The sequence below is a fragment of the Artibeus jamaicensis genome, unplaced genomic scaffold (assembly GCF_021234435.1).
Source record: "Artibeus jamaicensis isolate MK-2021 breed Jamaican fruit bat unplaced genomic scaffold, CSHL_Jam_final scaffold_369, whole genome shotgun sequence".
Taxonomy (NCBI): domain Eukaryota; kingdom Metazoa; phylum Chordata; class Mammalia; order Chiroptera; family Phyllostomidae; genus Artibeus; species Artibeus jamaicensis.
This window is the reverse complement of record NW_026522042.1, coordinates 36,564,156-36,572,848: the sequence shown is the minus strand read 5'-3', so window position 1 is coordinate 36,572,848 and position 8,693 is coordinate 36,564,156. Positions and strand designations below refer to the sequence as shown.

Genomic DNA, 8,693 nt, shown 5'->3' with positions numbered 1-8,693 from the left:
AGGCCAGGTAAGTTTGAAAAATAGGGGAGTGTTCTCCCCCAACTCCCCGATCCAACAGGAGCAGATGAGAAAGTTTAGTAGACTGTTTCCTTGATTCCTACTGTTACTAACCGGGAAAGTAGGACTTAGATTATACACAATTTGCTCTAAAGGCCCTCCACATCCCAATATTTGCAGCAATTCTCTTAATAAGCAGAGAATGAAGCCGACCCAAATTGGGCCTCTCATCTTAGTTGGGTCTGACCTCCATTTCAGATAAGAATTAGTCCCCAGAATAGCCTTTTCAGGACCAGGGACACCCTTCTTTCTCCCTCTCCTCCCCCAGCCGCATCCTCAGCCAGGTTTTCTTCATTTCAGATTTTTCTACAGTTTTATTCTTCAATCATGCCTGCCGACAATTTTCACACGTTAAGCCTCGAGATGACCCCAGTTGATGGCATCTGTGCTCAGAAGAAAATGTAACTAGTCCATCGGCCAGAGCTGATACCCCAAAGCGGCCTGCAGTGCCCCGTTCTGGGCCACGCTCCGAGCGACCGGTCTAGTGGCCAGAAGCCCGGTGGAGGCGGGCACACCCGGGGCGCGCGGCTCCCGGCCGTTCCCACAAGGGGCCTCCGCGGCCCCGCCCACCCGGCCCCTCGCCGGTACCTGGCGAGCGAGTGGGGCGGTGCTGCGTGGCGTCACGCAGCTGGGTGGGAGGGTGGGCAGGTGACACCCTGTGGGCCTCCTCCTCTTTTTCAGCTTAGTTGGCAGCCGGCGCTTCAAGGGCGGTTGTGAGGAGCTCCGGGCTCGCACCCTCGCCTTCAGCTCTTGCGCGCTCCGGGCGCTTGGGCTCCAGTCCCCGCGGGGTGAGTGCAGGGCTCTGGGCCCGTGGGCTGGGGCCAGACTTTTACAGGACGTGGAGAAGTGTTGGGGAAGAGGCAGAGTACACGAGGGAAAGGAATCGGGAGCGGCTGGATGAAGGAACTTGAGCGCTGCGCACAGAGATTGGGATTTGGCTGCCGGAGACTCGGGGAACCTGGCGGGGCCATCCCTGTGCTCTGTTGGGGGGAGGAGGGCTTCAAAAGTTCTTGCACTACGGCCTGCCGTGCTGGGGAAGAAAGCCCTTTCCCCGCAGGAGGGCGGGGCCGCCGTGTTCACCTGCGCGCTCTCGGGGAGCCCCCCCCTCAGTGTCCCAAAGGGACCCCGGTCCCCGGCTGCGCCGGGGCTTTGCGCCTCCCCCAAGCGCTCCTACGCGGCATGGGTACTGCTTTTCCAGGCGGGAGGGCAAAGGTGCTAGCCGGTAGGACCAGGAGAGAGAAGGACCTGCACGACCTTGACCATCGAGGTCACTTTCCCAGCCCCGGAACCTGGTTTCGCAAGCTACCCCCAGAATCCCGTGCCCCTTTCTTCCTGTTTCCTTCCCTTCTCGGGCGCTTTTGTGTCCTTGACGCCAGAACGCACCTGGGGCGCTGCTCGTGCAGCAGGGCTCTGCCTCGTTAGCTCCTGGAGCTGCATCCTGTCCCAGCGACTGCCGGTGGCCGAGGAGAGGAGTGGTGGCCGAGGAGAGGAGTGATGAGTACAGAGCCGTGGAACAGGTCGTGCCAGAGAGGGAAATGGGAAAGCCTTTTGTTTCATCTTTCGAGATAGCGTTCATTAGCAAATGGGCCTCTCCCGGTAATCAGTCAGCGCTGATTCAAACTTACCGGATGCGGAGACTGCGCTGTTTCGAGCTCCCTGGAGAGCTGGCCCTTGAACTCTGCCGTCTCTACCCCGTCCAGCACCCGGTGTGGTTGGGGAAACCAGTTCTGAAGAACAGTATTGGTGAGCCAAGCTCTTTCCTTCCGGCTGAGATACCCCCTTGGAAAGCATTTTCACTTAACCCTATACTCGCAGGTTACTACTTTTATTGCTTGACTGCTGTGAAAATCATCTATACTTTGTGGCTGCCTCCGTCTTCTTACTGCTCACTTATTAATTCCCTTACTTTGTCATTTCTGCTCCTACTACTGGCTAGAAATTGTTTTCCCCAAGGTCACTTGAGTGCTAAAAAAAAATCTTTTCCCTGCAATGGCAGATATTTATCGAGTGCTTTAAGTGCAGGGCACTGTTCTAAGAACTTGTATTAACTCTTAATCTTCCAAACAATTCTGTGAGGTAAATGGTAATATCCTCATTTTACAGATGAAAAACCGAGACAGTAACTTGCCCAAAGGCACAGGACTAGCAGGAGGGCATCCAACTCTGAGGCTGCGGTCCAGCAGGGGGCTGTTAACCACTGCATACTGCCCACCGAGAGATCCTTTCTTGGTCCTCATTTTCCTGAGGTACTGGGCTGTGTCAAGCATCACCAGACTGTCTTTCTGGGGTCCCTCTTTTTCTTCTTGTGTTACTTTATACTAGTTTGGATTTGTCTTTTCAAGATTTCATAGAACTTTGTTTCTTCTGCTGTCACCTCCACTCACCTGGCTTAAGGTTCTGTGCTTCCTGTTTGTCTTAATCAGTTTGAGTAGAGCATCTCTCACTCAGAGCATATAGTAGTATTTTATTTGGATTTGCCCTGCTTTGCCCAAAGCATTTCTAGTTGACATCATTTCTGCCAAGGACCCACTCCATTTTCCTAGTCACCTCGGTGCCCACTTCAGTGGTCCTATCTCCCATCGCCCACCTACTTCCCAGTCATAAAATCTATTCAACTTCTCCCTTGTTTCTTCCTTTTAGCCTTCAGCAGTCTCTCCCTCTTTCCCATCTGTGAGCAGTCATTTATCCACTTAACATGCCATTTTCTACTATTGGTTATCTTCTTTTTCCTTAAAGTTCAATGTCCACAAAAAGATTGTAAACATCATTCAGGCCTTCCAACTAGTAGTTGCTTGATAAATGTTGGCAGAGTATGATTGTTATGAATTAAGAGTGCAGATATCAGGTGAGTTTGCTGGTGGTGGAAAACTTTGAAATTTTAAAGCCAGGATTTACAGGACGTTAAGGAGTTTGCATTGGGAGACATAGGAGAGCTGGCAGGCATTGTAGAAGAGCAACAGCCTCTGCCAACTCCACTGCTGTGATGGGAACCCAGCTCCTCCTGGCTAAACATCACACTCAGAAGTGTAATGAAATAGGACCATATTGGCAGAAAAGCGTGAATCCTAATCTAAGCAAAACAGGATATGAAATCACAGTAAGTTACTGAAAAATAACCCCATTTTATTGAAAAATATGACACATACATAAAAATGCATAGAGCATAAATGAAGAGACTACTGCATCAGATATTTTTGGCTGTAGAATGACTGTCTTATTCTGGCCATAGATATGATAGTGGGATAAGACTGCAGATAGGCCAGATCAGAATCTTTCCCAAAGAAACCTTCGTATATGGTGATACAAGTCTGGGTTTGTCCTGGGAGGCATTGTCAAGAATTGGCTTCGCTCAAGGAGGTGTGAGGAGAGAAAAGAAGTGGAGGGAGGTACCAAAAGGGTGAGAGTAGGGAGTCAAGAAGAGAGTTCTAATCCACTGAACATACTTCTACCACAATGAATTTTTTTTCGTTTTTACTGTTGTCTCTCTCCTTTTTTTAATGCATGTTTACCCACATCACCCTGTATAGAATTTTAGTATTCTGTGTTTTCCATATAACAAATAGAAGCATTTTCATCTTATGTAATTTCCAAAAGTCCTGTTATATGCGTTATATTTCAGTAATTACAGTATGATTTACTTAAGTAATCTTCTATATTTGGACAGGTATGTTAGCAGCAAATTATAAACAACCTTAGTTACCGACGTACTTATCTTTGCAGATATATCATTGAACAAATTGTGGTTTGTTTTTTTATGAAAGTTTTCCGGAAGTGGAATAACTTTGTCAATAAGTATGGTCATTTTTGTGGTTTTTAATACACCTTGACAGATTTCTAAAAGAGAATTTAAAAACAGAATGGATGTGGTGTGCCTGCTTTTTTCTCTCTGGAGCAGCAGCAATCCCATTCAATGTGAACAGTATTATGAAGCTAGATTTGCATATTTGGTACTGTGTTGGTTCCTGGGGCTGCTGTAACAAAGCGCCACAGACTGGGCAGCTTAAAAGAACAGGAATGTATTGTCTCAAAGCTCTGGAAGATAGAAGTCTGAATTCAGGGTGTTGACTGTGTTGGTTATTTCTGAAGGTTTTGAAGGAGAGTCTGTTGCATGCCTTTCTCCTAGCTTCTTGGTGACAATGGCAGTTGTTGCCTTGCAGATGTGTCATTTCAGCATCTGACTCAGTCTTCCCATAACATTCTCCCTGTGTGTCTGTCCTCATATGGCTGTTTTCTATAAGGACACCAGTCATACTGCATTAAGGTATGACTTCATCTTAACTGATTCTATCTGCAAAGAACCAATTTCCAAATTATGTCACATTCTGAGGAATTTGGGACTGAGATGTCAACATATCTTTCTGGGGGTCACAATTCAACTTATAATGGGGATTGTGGTAGACACTGGGATATACATAAAAGAAAGCCTTCTTGTTCTTTTTTTGTTGCATGTATTGGGATGTCATTGGTTAATAAAATTATGTAGGTTTCAGGTGTACAATTTTATAATATATTACCTGTATATTGTATTGTGTGTTTACCACTCCAAGTCAAGTCTCCTTCCATCACCACTTATCTCCCTTTTACCCTCTTCTCCCTCACCCAACCCCTTTTCCTCTGCTAATGCTATAGTGTTGTTGGTGTCTATGAGTTTTTTGGGTTTTGTTGTTTTGGCTTAATCCCTTCACCCTTTTTTCACCCAGCCCTCCAATACCTTCTCCCCTCTGACAGCTGTATCTCTGAGTCTGTTTCTCTTTTGTTTGTTAGTTTGTTTTGTTAATTAGATTTCATGTATAAGTGAAATTGTATGGTATTTGTCTTCCTTTGACTGGCTTATTTCATTAACACAATACTCTCTAGGTCCATCCATGCTGTTCCAATGGGTAAGATCTCCTTTTTTTAAAAAATTTTGGGAGTAAAAGACAGAAAACTATACTTGAACAACAACTAAAATAATTTTTTTTCAAAAAAACTGTTAAATTGATTTGAGATTCTTTTAAATGGCTGTATAGTATTCCATTGTATAAATGTACCACAGCTTTTTTTACTCACTTATCCACTTATCTACTGATGGGTACTTGGGCTGCTTCCAAAACTTGGCTATTGTAAATAATGCTGTAATGAATGTAGGAATGCATATATTTTTTTGGGTTTCTTCAGGTATATTCCCAGAAATGGAATCACTGGGTCATAAGGTGGTTCCATTTAAAATTTTTTGAGGTGTCTCCGTACTGCTTTCCACAGTGGCTGTACCAGTCTGCATTTGCACCAACAGTGCACGAGGGTTTTCTTTTCTCAATATTCTTGCCAGCACTTGTTACTTGTTGATTTATTGATCGTAATCATTCTGACAAGTGTGAGATGGTATCTCATTGTGGCTTTAATTTGCATTTCTCTGATGATTAGTGACATTGAGCATCTTTTCATATGTCTTTTGGCTAGCTCTATGTCCTCTTTGGAGAAGTATCTGTTCAGGTCCTTTGCCAATTTTTTAATTGGTTTGTTCACTTTTGTGGTATTGAGTTTTATAAGTTCTTTATACATTTTGAATATTAACACCTCCTTATCAGATGTATCATTGGTGGATATATTCTCCCATTAAGTGGGTTGTCTTTCATTTTGTTGATGGTTTCCTTTGCTGTGCAAATTTTTTTTAGTTTGTTGTAATTATGTTTGTTTAATTATTTTTGTTCCCTTGCCCAAGGAGATGTCTGTATATCAGAAAAAAATATTGCTATGAGAAATGTCTGAGATTTTACTGCCTATGTTTTCTTAGAGGATTTTTATGGTTTTTAGTCTTACATTTAAGTCTTTAATTCATTTTAAGTTTATTCTTGTGTATGGTGTAAGAAGGTGGTCTAGTTTCATTTTTTTGCACATATCTGTCCAATTTCCCCAACACCATTTTATTAAATAGACTATCTTTACTCCATGATATGTTATTGACTCCATGATATGTTATTGCCAAATGTTAATTGACCATAAAGGTGTGGGTTTATTTCTATTCTGTTCCATTGATCTATATGTCTGTTTTTATGTCAGTACCATGCTATTTTGAGTACTATGGTCTTGTAGTATAGTTTGATATCAGGTAGCGTGATTCCTTCAACTCTGTTCTTTTCCAAGATCGCTGTGACTATTCTTTTCCAAGATCTCTGTGACTATTTTGTGGTTGCATATACATTTTTGGAATATTTGTGCTAGTTCTGTAAAATATACCATTGGTATTTTGGTAGGAGTTGCACTGAATCTGTAGATTGCTTTGGGTAATATGGATATTTTAATGATGTTAATTTTTCTTTTCCATGTACATGGTATATACTTCTGCATTGTGCCTTGTTTGGTTTTTTTCTTCAGTTTCTTATAATTTTCTGAATACAGGTCTTTTTTACATTCTTAATTAATTTTTAGGGTCTTTTTGATATAATTTTAAATGGGATTGTTTTCTTAGTTTTTCTTTATGTTAGTTAATTATTGGCATTTAAAAATGGAACTGATTTCTGGATATTTATTTTGTATCCTACTACTTTACTGAATTTACTTATTAGTTCTAGTATCATTTGGTAGAATTTTTAAAGTTCTCTATATACAATACTATGTCATCTGCAAATAGTGACAGTTTTATTCTTCCGTTCCAATTTTGTGGCCTTTCATTTCTTTTTCTCGTCTGACTGCTGTGGCTAGTAATTCTAGTACTATGTTGAATAAGAATAGTGAAAGTGAAGATCCCTGTCTTGTGTCCAATCTTAAAGGGAATGCTTGTAGTTTTTGCCCACTGAGTATGATGTTGGCTGCAGGTTTGTCATATATGGCCTTTATTACATTTAGGTATGTTCCCTCTATTCCCACTTTGCTGTGAATTTTTACCATAAATGGTTGCTAGATTTTATCAAATGGTTTTATCTATTGATATGACCATGTGGTTTTTATCCTTCATTTTGTTTATGTGGTATATCACATTTATTGATTTGTGGATATTGTACCAACCTTACATCACCAGAATAAATTCCACTTGATCATGGTTTGTGAACTTTTTAATGTATTGCTGGGTTTGGTTTGCTAGTATTTTGTTGAGCATTTTAGCATCTATGTTCATCAGGGGTATTGGCCTATAACTTTCTTTATTTGTAGTGTATTTATCTGGTTTTAGAATTAGATAATGCTGGCCTCATAAAATGAGTTTGAGAGTCTTTTGAATGAGTTTTTAATGAGTTTGGAATCTTCATTGTTTCTGAATAGTTTGAAAAGGATAGATGTTAGTTCTTCTCTGAATGTTTGGTAAAATGCACTTGTGAAGCCATCCAATCTAAGGCTTTTGTTTTTGGGGAGTTTATTTGATTACTGCTTTGATTTAATTAGTTATAAACTATCTATTCAGATGCTCTTATTCTTCCTGATTCAGTTTTGGAAGATTGTATGTTTCTAAGAATTTATTTATTTCATCCAGATTGTCCCACTTGTTGGCATATAGTTGTTCATAATATTTTATTATAATTCTTTGTATTTCTTTGGTATCAGTTATTACTTCTCCTCTTTCATTTTTTTATTTTATTTATTTGGGTCCTCTCTTTTTCTTGATGAGTCTGGTAAAGGTTTGTCAAAATTGTTAATCTTTTCAAAGAACCAGCTTTTGGTTTCATTGGTCTTTTGTATTATTTTTTTAGAACCTTTCTTGTTTATTTCTGGTCTGATCTAAATATTTCCTTTGGCTTTTTTGTTCTGTCTCAAATTCCTTTAAATGTGAAGTTAGATTTTTTATTTGAGACTTTTCTTGAGATAGATCTGTAATGCTCTGAAATTCCCTTAATAGGACTGCCTTCATTGTGTCCCATAGATTTGGGGTTGTTGGGTTTTAATTTTTATTTGGTTCAAGGTATCTTTTAATTTCTTCCTTTATTTCATTTGAACTCATTCATTGTTTTATACATGTTATCCAGCCTCCATGTCTTTGTGGGTTTTTTTTCCTTGTGATTGATATCTGGTTTCATACAGTTACGGTCAGAGACAATGCTTGATATAATTTCAGTCTTCTTAAATTTATTGAGACTTGTTTTGTGAGCTAACTTGTGGTTTGTCCAAGAAGCTGTTCCATGTGCACTTGAAAAGAATGTGTATTCTGCTGTCGTGTGGTGAAATACTCTGAAGATACCAATTAAATCCACCAGATCTAGTGTGTCATTTAAGGCTCCTGTTTTCATGTTAATTTTCTCTCTGCAAGATCTATCCATTGATCTCAATGGGGAGTTAAGATTCCCTACTTTGACTGTTACTGTCGGTCTCTACTTTTATGTCCATCAAGATTTGGAAAGCCCGATTCTTAAATTATTGCTAATTGAAGAAATTTTAAAATTTGTTTGCTTATTTATTTTCTTTGGTGTGCTACATGTACAAACATCAGTTTTAGGATGTGAAAGAATGCTATTTACCAAATAATTTTGGAGCATTTGTATATATGGTAGCATGTTAAATTGGGAGATAACTGTGAATTTCAATAGCACACATCATATAACTTGGAAAGAAGCATGCCATAAACATATTTTTAGAAAAAAATATATCTTAGATGTGTTTCTGTGACTCATCCAATTTGGAGTACAAGTTATAAAAATGTTGAAAACTAATGTAAATTTGCCACTTTGTAA

At 40.3% G+C, this 8,693-nt stretch overlaps 1 protein-coding gene across 5 annotated transcripts in view; it reads left to right on the top strand.

Annotated features, from left to right (window-relative positions):
- Nucleotides 1–698: 698 nt before the first annotated feature.
- Nucleotides 699–8,693, top strand: part of ELOVL7 (ELOVL fatty acid elongase 7) — a 94,050-nt gene continuing 86,055 nt past the window's right edge. The window contains exon 1 of one of the 5 annotated variants that reach the window (XM_053657180.1): nucleotides 699–845. The gene's annotated coding sequence lies outside the window, so the exon portion shown is untranslated. Of the gene's footprint in view, nucleotides 846–1,485; nucleotides 1,575–1,708; nucleotides 1,801–8,693 lie in introns of those variants that run through there. The other 4 variants (XM_053657179.1, XM_053657183.1, XM_053657182.1 and 1 more) reach the window with 4 other exon arrangements.